Source organism: Erithacus rubecula, assembly GCF_903797595.1.
Source record: "Erithacus rubecula genome assembly, chromosome: 3".
Taxonomy (NCBI): domain Eukaryota; kingdom Metazoa; phylum Chordata; class Aves; order Passeriformes; family Muscicapidae; genus Erithacus; species Erithacus rubecula.
Window position 1 is genome coordinate 124,879,683 of NC_136689.1, and position 12,594 is coordinate 124,892,276.

Below are 12,594 nucleotides of genomic sequence, written 5' to 3' on the forward strand. Positions count from 1 at the left end.
GGCTGCTTTGAAAACAACTCAAGCTAAGCAAGAAAAAGCTGTTTCTTATTCCCAAATAAGCATGTCCCACACCAGTATTACTGCTGAGACGCTGTTCACTGCTGTGATTTCTCACATGGAAACAAAGACGGACAGCAGGGCAGGGCAGGGCAGGGCAGACCCACCTCTGCAGAGGCATGGGCCAGTTGCCATTCTCCCCAACCCTCTCCATGTGCAGGTTCCCCAGTGCCTCTGCTCCTCTGCCCCTCCTTCTCCAGCAGCTGGTCCCACTTCCTCCTGCAGCTTTTCTCTAAATGGGTGCATGCACTCAGCCTGCTGTATACACATATTCCCTCCTAAATTCACTTCCTCTCCTCTATTCACAAGCCTAATCACAAGATTCATCTTACTTTCCATTTTCCCTGCTGACATTAAATAAGTAAAAGCAGCAGCAAAGAAAGAGAAAGGTGGAAGTCAGCTTAATTCCCAGTGGATATAAACTGTTGCAATGCTGTAACACATACCTGCACACACACTCTCATGCACCCATATGAATCTTCATAAGAGACAAAATCACTTCTGTGTCTTCCTGTTATAGAGCACACTTCCCTTTCAACACAATCAGTAGGGAAGCTGCTTAATAATGAAGACTTGAAAATCTGTTCTTATTTCTGTAGGCTTTAAATGCTCAGCTCAGCCCTGTGTTGTGGGCATCATCCTTTCTGGCATGGGGGGCTTAGGAGGATTCACAGAGAGCCCATTAACATTGCTCCTTAATTGGCTCAAGGCATCACTGCTGATCTCAGCTTGGCACAACCTTCATTTCCTGAACACCACCCAAGGCCCCTGCCAGTTCAAAAACTGGAACATCAGGAGTAAAGACTGAGAATGACACAAAATTAAAACTAGAAATTAGTCTGGGAATTCACAGGTGAAAGATGTGCATTCTATATCCTTCTGGAAATATATTGCTTTCACAAAACCAGCAAAGATGTTTGATTACAGTTTTTAATTCTGAACCTGTCTCAAAGTGTTTAACCTTTCACTTACCAGTGCACCACCACTATTTTAAACTATGATTAAGATGCATATTCCCCTCCCTTGTTTGACTGCATAATGCCTAAGGAAGTATGGTGGTTTGACACTGGTCAAATGCCAGGTACCCACAAGAGTCACTTGCTCACCCTCTCCTGCCACAACTGGGCAGAGGAAGGAAAAAATTAAATGAAGGGCTCATGAGTTGAGATAAGGACTGGGAAAAAGCATTCCTGGGACAAAATAGGCTCAACTTAAAGGTACAAAGTAAATTTATTACTAACAGAGTCAGGGGAGGATAATGAGAAGTGAAATAAGCCCTTAAAATACTTTTTTCCCCAATGCCTCCCTCCTTCCCACCGAGCAGAGGGAGACAGGGTGTGAGGGTTTTGGTCAGTTCATCACTGAGATTTTCTTCCACTGCTCCAGGAGAGGAGTCCTTCCTCTGTGAGACTGTGGGGTCCCTCCCACAGGAGACAGTTCTCCATGAACTCCCCCAGTGTGGGTCCACTCTCACAAGCAGCAGTCCTGACAAAACTGCTGCAGGATGAGTCCCTCCCACGGGCAGAGAGACCAAACCTGCTCTGGCATGGGTCTCTCTTTCCATGGAGTGCAGTCCTCCAAGGACAGGCTGCCCCAGCCTGGAAGCAGGGACCTCTCTCCATTGGGTCTCCCACTGGATCACAGCCTCCTCCAGGGATCCACCTGTTCCAGCATGGGAACCTTCCCCAGGGGCTGTGGATGGATCTGTGCATCCCCCATGGATCCCCATGGGCTGTGGGTGGATTTCTGCATCCCCATGGATCCCCATGGGCTGTGGGTGGATCTCTGCATCCCCCATGGATCCCCATGGGCTGTGGGTGGATTTCTGCATCCCCATGGATCCCCATGGGCTGTGGGTGGATCTCTGCATCCCTGTGGATCCCCATGGCTGCAGGGGCACAGCAGCCTCATCATGGTCTCACCACAGCCTGCAGAGGAATCTCAGCTTCAGTGCCTGGAGCAGCTCCTGTCCCTCCTTCTGCACTGACCTTAGTATTGCCGTGTTGTTTCCCTCACATGTTCTCACCTCCTTTTTTCTCTGGAGCAAAAAGCCTGTGACTTTGTTTTGATTTTCTTCTTTAATATGTCATCACAGAGGTGTTACCAGCCTCTCTCCCTGGCTCAGTTTTGGCCAGCAGCCTGTCCATCCTCAGAGCCAGCAGGGATTGGCTCTGCTGGACATGGTGGAAGCTTCCAGTAGCTTCTCACAGGAACCACGTCTGTGTCTCCATGCCACCAAAAACGAGGCAGTGCAAACCAACACAGGGGAAAGTCCACACAGGGTGTACAGAAGCACATTTTGCATCCTTGGGCTGCCTGGGGACAAAACTCATACCAGCAATGATCACTCAACCCAACTCACCTGAGCTCTGCTGCATTAGAGCAGGTAATTGCCATAAATCACCTGCTCTCCACAGCATGGAGAAGATTAATGGCAGCAGACATTGGAGCTGCCAACTCAGAAGATTTCTGTGGTGGAGCAGGGACAGCTACACATGAGGAATTTGTGATAAAAAGCTACACTGGGGCTATAATAAAGTGCTGGAGAGATGCTGAGGTCCTCTTCCACAACACAGACACATTAAGGTCTGTCTGATTGTGGTGACAGACAGGTATTTGACTGAACACACCAGCAGCTATTAAGAAAGAACCAGTAACTAAAAGCCAATGTCAAAACGTGATGTAGGACTGTCAGATGCCATCAGTAATAATTTTTGCTGTGACCAGTCTCTGGTAAGGGGGGCAAAGGAAACAATATTGCTGCTGACTGCAAGGGACCAGCTCCCTGTGATTTGTGGGTTTCAGAGGAAGAGGGTCTGCTGCCACCCTCTTCAGGAGAGAGAGAGAGATTTATTATCTCTACCAATTCTCTTTGCCTTGGTTAAAGGGAAAGCATAGCTGGGGAAGAAGAGCATAGGAATGTGTTGCACAGAGGTAAGCAGCAGTACCTGCATTGGGATATTATATAGGTTTAAAGGTATCAAATAGCACGTTACACAGGGTAAAGGATCACTGTAGCCTTTGTAAGGGGGATGCAAAAGAGCTGCTGGACAAGCAATATTTATAACAAGGATTTATCATAAGCGATTTAGCAGGAAAATCAAGAAAAATTAAGACAGCCCCAGGCCATTCCCTTACATCCATCCTTAGGCTGTGCCAGCAGGTACACACTACTGAGAGCTGCAGTGGGAGGCAGGTGACCCTGTCCAGTTGTGCTGCTGCTGTCCTGCTTCCCTCTCTCCCCAGCAGCAGCGTGGCTGTGAAAGGAAAAGGGGAATTGCCAATCAGTCCCTGTTTTGGGACCAGCAGTGCCCCTTTGATGTAGAGAGGAGCACTGAGCTTACCAAATCACCTTTAGATCCATGCACAGGAGGGGGCAATGCTAAGGCATGGGTCTTCATTTGCAGGTGAAATCTAAAACTCTGCCCCTACTCTCCAAAACAGGCTGTCCTGTTGGTGTTTACATGGTGCCCTGGCTTGGGCTTATTTCCAGCAGCACATTCAGGAGCTATGGTTGGGCTACACAGCCCAGGAACTGCAGCTCTCAGACTGATTTTCTAAATGTTGAAGGACAGATGTAACACCCCCTTTGCTCTTGTCTTTTAGCGTAACTTCTTAATTTCAAACTGGACACTGTGTCTCTGTGTTCAAACAGTTTTCAAGTTTTTTCCCTGTTCTATTAAAGAACCCATTCTCCACCAGCTACCAACTGCTTGTCTTTCTTTTTGTATTTTATTCCCCATGCATAAAGCAGGGTGCAGCTTTCCCAGGACAAATTCCACCACTAAAAACGTTTCCCCCAAATTTCAGAGTTAAAAGCAGCTAGGAAGCTTACAGTGAGGGTGAAACTAATCATCTGCTGCTCTTAAAGCTGGTGAAGCTTTTAGTGTTGCCAGCAGCAGATCTGGGATGAGATCTTTGCAGAGTAATGCAGCGAAGGCACGCTGTGGCTCACTGTGACAGATCCAAATGTATCCTGTCTGTCCAAAGGGGGCCAGCGGCTCACAGCAGCTGTCGAGCTGCTTTGTAAACAAGTGGGGGACATAGCTGTTTAACCTAGAATCATGCATCTGAAAATATGCTCTGCCTCTCCAAGGATTTTGCTGGAAATGCTTCAAAGGATTCTGTTTTTCCCAGAAAGCTGCATCATGTGGTGTTTATCTACTCCTCGAAAGTACTCGCAGCCTTCTTCCATAGGAGAACGGCACTTTGCAGCTTGACAGTAAAATCACACATGACTTGTTAAGCACAACTTCCTAATGTAGCTCCCTGTCTGTTGCAACAGTCTCCCTGGTGGTAAAAAAATACAGTACATTACACTCGCTATAGCAACTGTGATGGCAATATGCAGATTACGTGACCATATCGATCTCCAGCATCTAAAAAAGAAATATTTATTTTAGCATAGTCGGTACTCTTTTCACAGTCTCTTCTTTCACTGTTCTTTTCTGTTACACTGTATTAACTTCATCCCAGGATCTCCCTGATAAAGCTCAGCACTGACCATTTTCTTTCTTTCACACGTGCCTCTGTATCCCAGATGACCCTTTGCATCCCTTAGTCATCCATTCTGGCCTATGTATTCCAGTGCCTTTATTTCTAAATAGCACACATAACCCAAGTTCATAGATCATTTTATCTCACATTCACATACATCTTCATTCTCTCCTGTGGTTTATCCTATTTTTCTGCTTTCTTCCACCTATTATATCTTTCTTTCAAAATGTACCCTGCTCAAAGACTTTTTTCTTATCTTTTCACTGGGTTTTTAACTGAATGTAGAGAAAATTAGGGCTGTTAGTGTTTTGAAAACCTGTTACATAACAAATTCCCATCTTTCTCTAAAAAGTCTCTGTTCCCAGGTCAAGGACTAGATTTTTTTTGATAATTTTTTATTCTTTGTACAGGGGCACCATAGGGAAAGGTATGTTATTTGAGCTGCAGATACAGACTCCTTTTAAAGCCAGGAATAATGAAGTTCTGGTTTGAAGCTCAAGTGTTGAATCATTCTTCTTTAGGACTGAATTAAATCAACTAATTGTTTTTCCATCTCTAGAATAGAAGCAATATTTTACATTCTACTTTACAGGTATGTGTGAGGTTGAAATAATGACAATGAAGTCATAAACTAACCCAGACCATCCACATTACTCTTGAAAAATGTGTTGCTGTACTCCTTTTTTCTCATTTGGTATTGTGGTTTGCCTTTTCTCAGAAAAGAGGATTGCCAAGTCTAGTCTGAAGCCTGCATGCTGCTGAAAGGATATTGTACTGCAATAGGAGTGTAGGTGTGCATGAAGACTGCCAGAAGCATCTCCTATTACCCCAACAGGAGAAAAAGGCAGCCAACTTCTATATATCCTGTAGTCTGGAAAATTGTGAAATACCATCTTTTTGGCAGCCATAAATGGATAAACATTAGGTAAAAGCTAAGTGCAATGTGGATCCTGTCCAAAAAGGGCACAAGAAATTAGAGATGCTACAAAAATGCAGAAGGATAACTAAGTAAAGGAGACACACAAGTAGCCCAACATACTAGAACAGCACAGATTAGAAATCTTTAGACCCATGCTCTCTCTGGAGCTGACTGATATTCATCTGCATGGTTAGAGAACATCTCCCCCAGTACTGGCAGAGAAGAGGTCAGTCATTCATGCTGAGATTTTCCTTTTGCTAGCTGTTGCCATGTGAGATGTCCTGGTTTTGCCAGGCAGGGTCTGCATCCACCTGCTGTGGAGGGACCAAGCACAAACCATATTTCTTCCACAGGATATACACACAGATGTGGTTTTTAGGGTTGTGGTTCACATATGTGTCTTGTGAGAAGATTGTTGGGCTGTTTGCTTCAAATTTTAGCAGAAGATCAGCTACAACACAAAAAAAAAAAAAAAAAAAAAAAAAAAAAAAAAGAGCAGTCTAGGGATTAGGTAGATATTTCTGCATTAGGTTGTATATGCAATTTGAGATGAAATACATTTTGTCCTGTTTCTTTTGTGGTCTTGTGCAGAATCAAAGCTTCTCCTTAGGCTCTGTACCTGTGGGACAGAAATCCCACTTATTAAAAGTAAATTTCTCAATTTAAGAAAATTGAGAAAACAAAGGAAGATTTTTACCAGTTTAATTTATTTTGACAATATTTTTGAACAGTGAAATTGTGTTTATTTTGCATTGCTTAGAAAGTTCATGGTGATTTAAAGATTAGGTTGGGCTTGGCAATGCAAAAATACTAATTTTAAAAGTATGGATTTTCATCTTTTCTTCAACTCATTTTTCTGTCCAAAAGAGGGAAACATTTTTAGGAAGGCTGAATGGAAGAAAACAAATTCACAGGGTGTTTTGTTATATTTTTGCAAACTCTTCTGTAAGGAAGTAAAGGAGATTTCTCCACCTTTAGATGTGTTAATTCCTTACGTCTGTCTTCCACCCTTAATTTTCCATTTGAAATTAGTAGAATGAGGAGATTTAAAAAATCATCATATGAAAACCAAAACTGATAATTTTTTTTTTTAGAAATGAAATTACTGAAATCTCTGTTGATGTATGAAGCTGTAAACAAACTTTCTGTTCATATTTTCCAAGTATAAAATGAAAAAAAACTGTCAAAAAAAAGGCTTTTGATTGCAATGACCCCACATCTCCTGAAATGCTTTTTTTTTAGAAAAAATTTCTGCTTATTCTGCCAAAGTCATTGACACTGACCTTATACATGTAGATTCAAAGAGATTAATTAAAGGCAAGAAGCACTGCTAAATTGTCAGCAGCTGGGAGATGAAAGTGATTCTGGAGAGTAATTCTCCAGTGATGCTGGGGATAAGGCAGGACGTTTAGTGGATAAATTATCTCCCTCCTGAATTTAAGCTGAGTCTGGTGAAATGATAGTTTTCTGAATGTCCCTTTATGGTCACATCCTATTGCTGGTGGTGTGACTTTTTATAAGGCCAAAACAAAACATAAAATAAATTGTATAGTTAATATAAATGCTGCAAGTATACCAAGTGTACAGGACTTACTGTGCACTAGGGATTGTACATAAGATGAACTTTATAGCTTTTACATTTCAAAATTATAATTATTTTCTCCCCTGCATTTCTCAATATGTTTCACAGGCATTCAAAGAACAAGAGTAGAGTTCCCCTGTGGTTAATTTAACCCTAGGAAATTCCCCAGAGCATAATCAAAGACTGCACAGTGGCTAACATTTCTCTCCTGTTTCAAAACTAATGAAGTTAAATCCTGCTGGCTAAGGCAGTATATCTAAAAGTCTATTAGACTTTAAATATAGTAACAGAACAGACATCAGTCATAAATACAAAATGCATTTTTTACCAGCTGTCTAAAAGAGGCACCACAGCCACAAAAAGACCTCTTCCACGGGCTTGCACCAGCCTCATTATCACCTATGAATTAAATTGAAACTGCCAAAAGTCACAGCAGTGAATTCCAGACATGACAGTCAGACCATTGCCCATGACAGGAGAGTGAAACACCTTCCCCAGACTCGGCTTGGGATTCACTTTTTTCATCTCTTCATACCCCCATGGGATCCACTGACTTCAAAGGGTGTTCAAGTGGATCTTGGGCATAAGAGATCTGCATATCTTAATCAAAAAGCAGCTGTTGGAAACAGCCCTATTAGAGGATAAATCCCAGTTTAAACCAGGCAGGGAACAGGAAGGCTTTTTGAGGGGACCAGGGTGAGCAAAGCTATGTGAACCCCAGCAGCATCAACAAATACCTGAGCTCTCATTTTTTTGTCACTTGCACAACTCTTGACTCAGGATATCCCCACAAGGGAAAGAAAAATGAGAAAGTCACACACATGCATTTTGAATGGATATTTGTGCAACTGCTCAAACTTCTCATTCTTGTAGCTGCCTGAACCTAAGCTAGAAGTAGAAACACAAACCATCAGTCCCACCAGACAACCCACACAGAGAGCCAAGCAAAATCCTAAACACACAAGGGCAGCAAGTTGTTTGCATATCACTCACTTAACATTATATGCATATGTTAGACTTGCAAATAGGATGAAAGCAATTGGAAATAAAAAGTAACTACAAATGGTTCATTTTAACAAAATGCATAAGTTAGCAATAATAAAAATATTTCTTCTTTTAAATAATCCCTTTTGAAACCCTTGGAAGCAAACTTGCTGGTGGCTCTGGATAACTCTGTTCTCTTTATGTCACAGGAGTCTTGCAAACAGCTCACAACAGATGTCTTTTTTAACCCAAACTGTATTTCCTATCATTATGTTTTAAACCTTATGAAAACTAGATAGAGAAAAAGGTTGCTTTCAATTCATGTTAAGAACTACAACCAGAAGTTCTTTATTTACTGTGTTTTTTGGCTAAATGATTACAAATGGACCAATTTACCCCAAATTACTTGAAGAACCAAAAGAAAAGGCACTTGACAATTCCTAGGGTTTGTTCTCTACTCACCAATCTAGGGAAAGATTAAATATTTTTCTGTGTTAATACATTTCTTCTATCCAGCCCACTTCTGCTGCTCTTTTCTCCAATGTCATCAGTAATTGGATTAAACCCTGACAGGTCCCTCTAATTCATTAAAGAAGGGAGGAAACAACACATACTGCAGCAAAACAATCCTGCCCTAACTCCAACAAAACCAACACAGTACTATCACAGATAAATTTAGTTCATTCTGTCTTAATCTAGTCAGTGACCCCTCCACCCCACCTAACATCAGAGCCATTACATATTTTTTCATCCAGGATTTTCCTAATGGGAAAGACAACATGTTAATCTTGCCTTTTCTCACTGCTGAAACAACTGAATATCACAAATCCAAGTGAACAGCTAGGCTCAGAGCAAGTGAAGCACAAAATTATCCAAAATTAAACTGAGGAGAGGGCAGCTCTCAGCACTTGCTTTTCCCAATTTCCTTCTTCACTGTCAATTGATATAACAGACCATTTGCAGAGGTTGGGTTTAATACAAAGATTAGACACTTTACATATGTGGTAGGAGCAAATCCAAACAGGAGGTTAGTGGGACTCTTCTGGAGGACTTTTTCTTCTTTCTTAGTTGGATTCTATTGTTCCTTAACATACTCTGTTGATAGTATATTATCCAAAAACTTCACATTTATTACAATAGTTCATTACAGTATTAAGAGCTGGTGGTATTAGTGGTTTTATAAAGCTCTTGAATTAACTTTCGAGACTAAATCTGTAAACAACTCCTAGTGTGGTTCTGTGTGAATAAAAAGTGAGTAGCAAACAGAAAACAGTGCCTGGCTGCAGACAGGGACATTAGGAGGGCAGAAACTGCATGGCTATTTTTGTATGGATTTCTCAAAGCTTTTGACAAAAGGGGTCTGCAGTCCAGAGCTCAAGTGCTCCAGTTCCTGCAGCCTTGGCAGTGGAAAAGCTCCCTGATGCACCAAAGCCTCTCCTACCCTGGAGCACTGATGGCACCTCCTTCTCTCCCACACTAGCTTCCCACACCATATTCCCTTTTCCCCCTTCCTTTGCTTTGAATCTCCTCCCAACACAGGGTTTCAAGTTCTGCCCTGTCCACCTGGACTGGAGTTTGGAGGCAGACAGAACATGACCAGTCTGGAGTGTGGGAAGAGGAAAGAAACAGGATGCACAACACCCAAGCCTGGGCCACTCAAATATTGTGCTTTAAGCCAGACCCAGGGTGAATGCTAAGTCAACCCAGAAGACAAGGGGGAAAAATCTCACTGCAAGCAGGGACTTTTATTTTCTCCTCATGTTCTGCGGGAAAATATCGGGCTGAGTTGTAAAGATTTAAGAACTGCACTTGTTTGCTACAGGAGAGCACTTGGCAAAGAAATAAATGGGAAGCTTAGTTTGCTTTGGGGAGATTTGCCCTGTATTTGATTTATTCTGAATTTATGACTTCCACAAAGACAGTTGCTAAAGGGCACAAGTGCAGGAAAGAACAGAGGAACCTATGACACTTTTTTATCGTTTTAAAAAATAAAATAACTAATCCTGTTTTAAAGCCATTGCATTGCACCAGCAGTTTTCCTTCAGTTTGTGTACACCACAACCAGCAAGTTTCAGCATAAACAGCACCTGTCTCTCTAATTGCTCTTCTATATCTTTAAATGCCACCATCACACACTTTCCATTACACCTGGGCAATAGTTGTAATCAATCTGTTTCCATCATTACCAACCTATTTTCCTGGGACTAAGTGTTTGCAACCCCTTTGGCCCTGTAATAATTTTAAAATCTACAAAGCAGGGTTTTCTAGAAGTATTCTATCCATATACTGCTGTAGGGCTTTAATTGCATCAAAACAGGTGTTATTCTTGGATATGTCTTTTCCCCCACCCCAAATAATTTAACTGCAGTTGTTAAAACCTGCATTAAAAAGCCCAGCTTTCCATATTGCATGGTGCAGTTTTTAAAACAATGAGCCTGAACCTGGAAGATGAACAGAGTGTGAGCCGCAATTTTTCAGAACTACAAAGCAATCAATTAACATAACAGGAACTAAAGGAGAAATCTGATTATATGAAATTGCCAGCCAGATGCCAAGAATGCTGTAGGAATTCTTTACAAATATTCACTACAGTTGCACCTTTACTTGTAAAGTCGCTCCCATTTTCAGTATTTCTAATTTTCTAGAAGCTTTGAGGTGTCTTCTTGGCATGAAACTCAAAAGCAGACATTTCACGGGCCAAAAAATACTTCAAAGATAGATCCAGAGACCAAAAGACATGTACCCATGTGCTGATGGTTCACATGAGCTGGGGCTTTCTAAAAGGTTGTCAGTCTAGTTGGCTGACATCTTCCAGGCAAATGATTTATTGACTGAAAAAATGGAAGGCAGGGTGAGTCAAAACATCATATACATTTTTGATATATACAATTTAAATTTTATGTTAAAAAGTTGGAAAATAATGAAGTATTTTAGGATGACATCTTCTCAATGAAATATTTCAGCATAGGGCTTCTTTTCTTCTTTTATCTTTTTGGGTCTTTTAATACTCCTCCTGATCAAAGCTAAGAGAAAAGTTTTTTTAAATTTAGTAGAATATTATGTTCAACCCAAAATTATTAGTCTTTCTCATATTTTGTCTTTCCACCACCATTCTGAAAAATCAGTAATGTATTTGCTATAATCATTGCTCATCTAAGCAGAAATACTAAGAAATCAGCCTGAATTGAAAGGACCTTGCTGCTCTCTGTATTGGAAGGTGTGGAGAAGATGGGAGCAAGAATTCTTGGAGGTATGCAGTGATGGGATGAGCAGCAAGAGACACGAGCTGGAACATGGCAGATTCTGATTCATTGAAGGAGAATTTCTTTCTACCATAATGGTGCTCAAAGACTGGGATAGGCTGCCCAGGGAGTCTGTGAACCTTCAGCCTGGAAGGTGTTCAGGACAGGAGAGCATGCAGCCCTGAGCAACACAACTTCATTAGTCTTCTGAGAGAGGTTGGATTGATGACCTCAGAGATCCCTTCCTACCCAAACTGCTCTGCTTGTATGATTAGATGATTCTTAGACTGAATGATGATGAATATGGACAGCAAGATTTCTCATATTCTTAAAGAATTCCATTCTTTAAGTTTGAGAGGAAAGAGAAGATCCCTTGTAGAATGTGCTGGAAGGATTTTGCCATGTTCTATTGAGGTTCATACCCTGCTCACCAGGGCTTCCTTCTCCATGAAATCAGGCACTTTTATCTATGATTTGATGACACACCTGATCTTCTGCATCTTCTTTTGGAGAGGGAGTATAAATGGAAAGAAAACTCATGGTGAATCCTCTTTTCAGAGGAACTTGAGGACTTTAGCAGCTCTTGAGTCTTCTGTGCATTACACCTTCCTCATTCCTTGAATGGGAAATACAGGATATATTGTGAAATTCATTAAGAGGTGTACACTCTCTCTAATTCCTTTTCATCATGTTTGCATAAATAAGGGATTCACTGTATGTAAAAAGCATTAAAAGGATAAAGTTACTTGGATTATTTTTTACAAGCAGAAAAATACATCAATCTCCTGTAATTGGGGTCTCTTATGGAAAAGGACCAAGATGCTCATTTGAAAAAAATGTCCTTGGAAGAGCAACTGATGTTTGAATACCACATTTTTGTTACCTGAAGTACTAGATCATTGATACTCCAAAGAAAAAAGCTTGATGTCATTACAGCTTTTATACCCTGTATGAAAAGGGTATGAAACACTTCAAACAATCAAAACTTAGGTATTGGCATAGACCAGATATACTATTGTCTTACACCAACAGTCAGGTAGTGATGAATGCATTATAAAAGCAGGCATTCCTCTCAGGCTCAAATACAAGTTTTCCAATGATAAATGTGCTAAAGATTTTCTGCAGCTCTTTATGTTCCTTTGGTGATTGAGACAGCAGTCTCAATAATGCTCTCCTTGTACACACAGCCTTTTCTCATTGCTTTTCTCAAAAAATTTTAGAAATAAAAAGGCCTGCCAACCAGACACCCACTAATTACTTCTTCCCTAGACAGGCTCCTCAAATTCATATCTCTTCTGGAAAAATATCTAAGT

The 12,594-nt window shown here is 41.2% G+C and overlaps 1 long non-coding RNA gene across 1 annotated transcript in view; it reads left to right on the forward strand.

Annotated features, from left to right (window-relative positions):
- Positions 1-5,913: 5,913 nt before the first annotated feature.
- The window catches only part of LOC306799146, a 177,905-nt gene continuing 171,224 nt past the window's right edge, over positions 5,914-12,594 (forward strand). Inside the window, exon 1 of the long non-coding RNA XR_013773541.1 lies at positions 5,914-5,971. This is a non-coding gene — a long non-coding RNA (uncharacterized lncRNA). The remainder of the gene's footprint in view (positions 5,972-12,594) is intronic.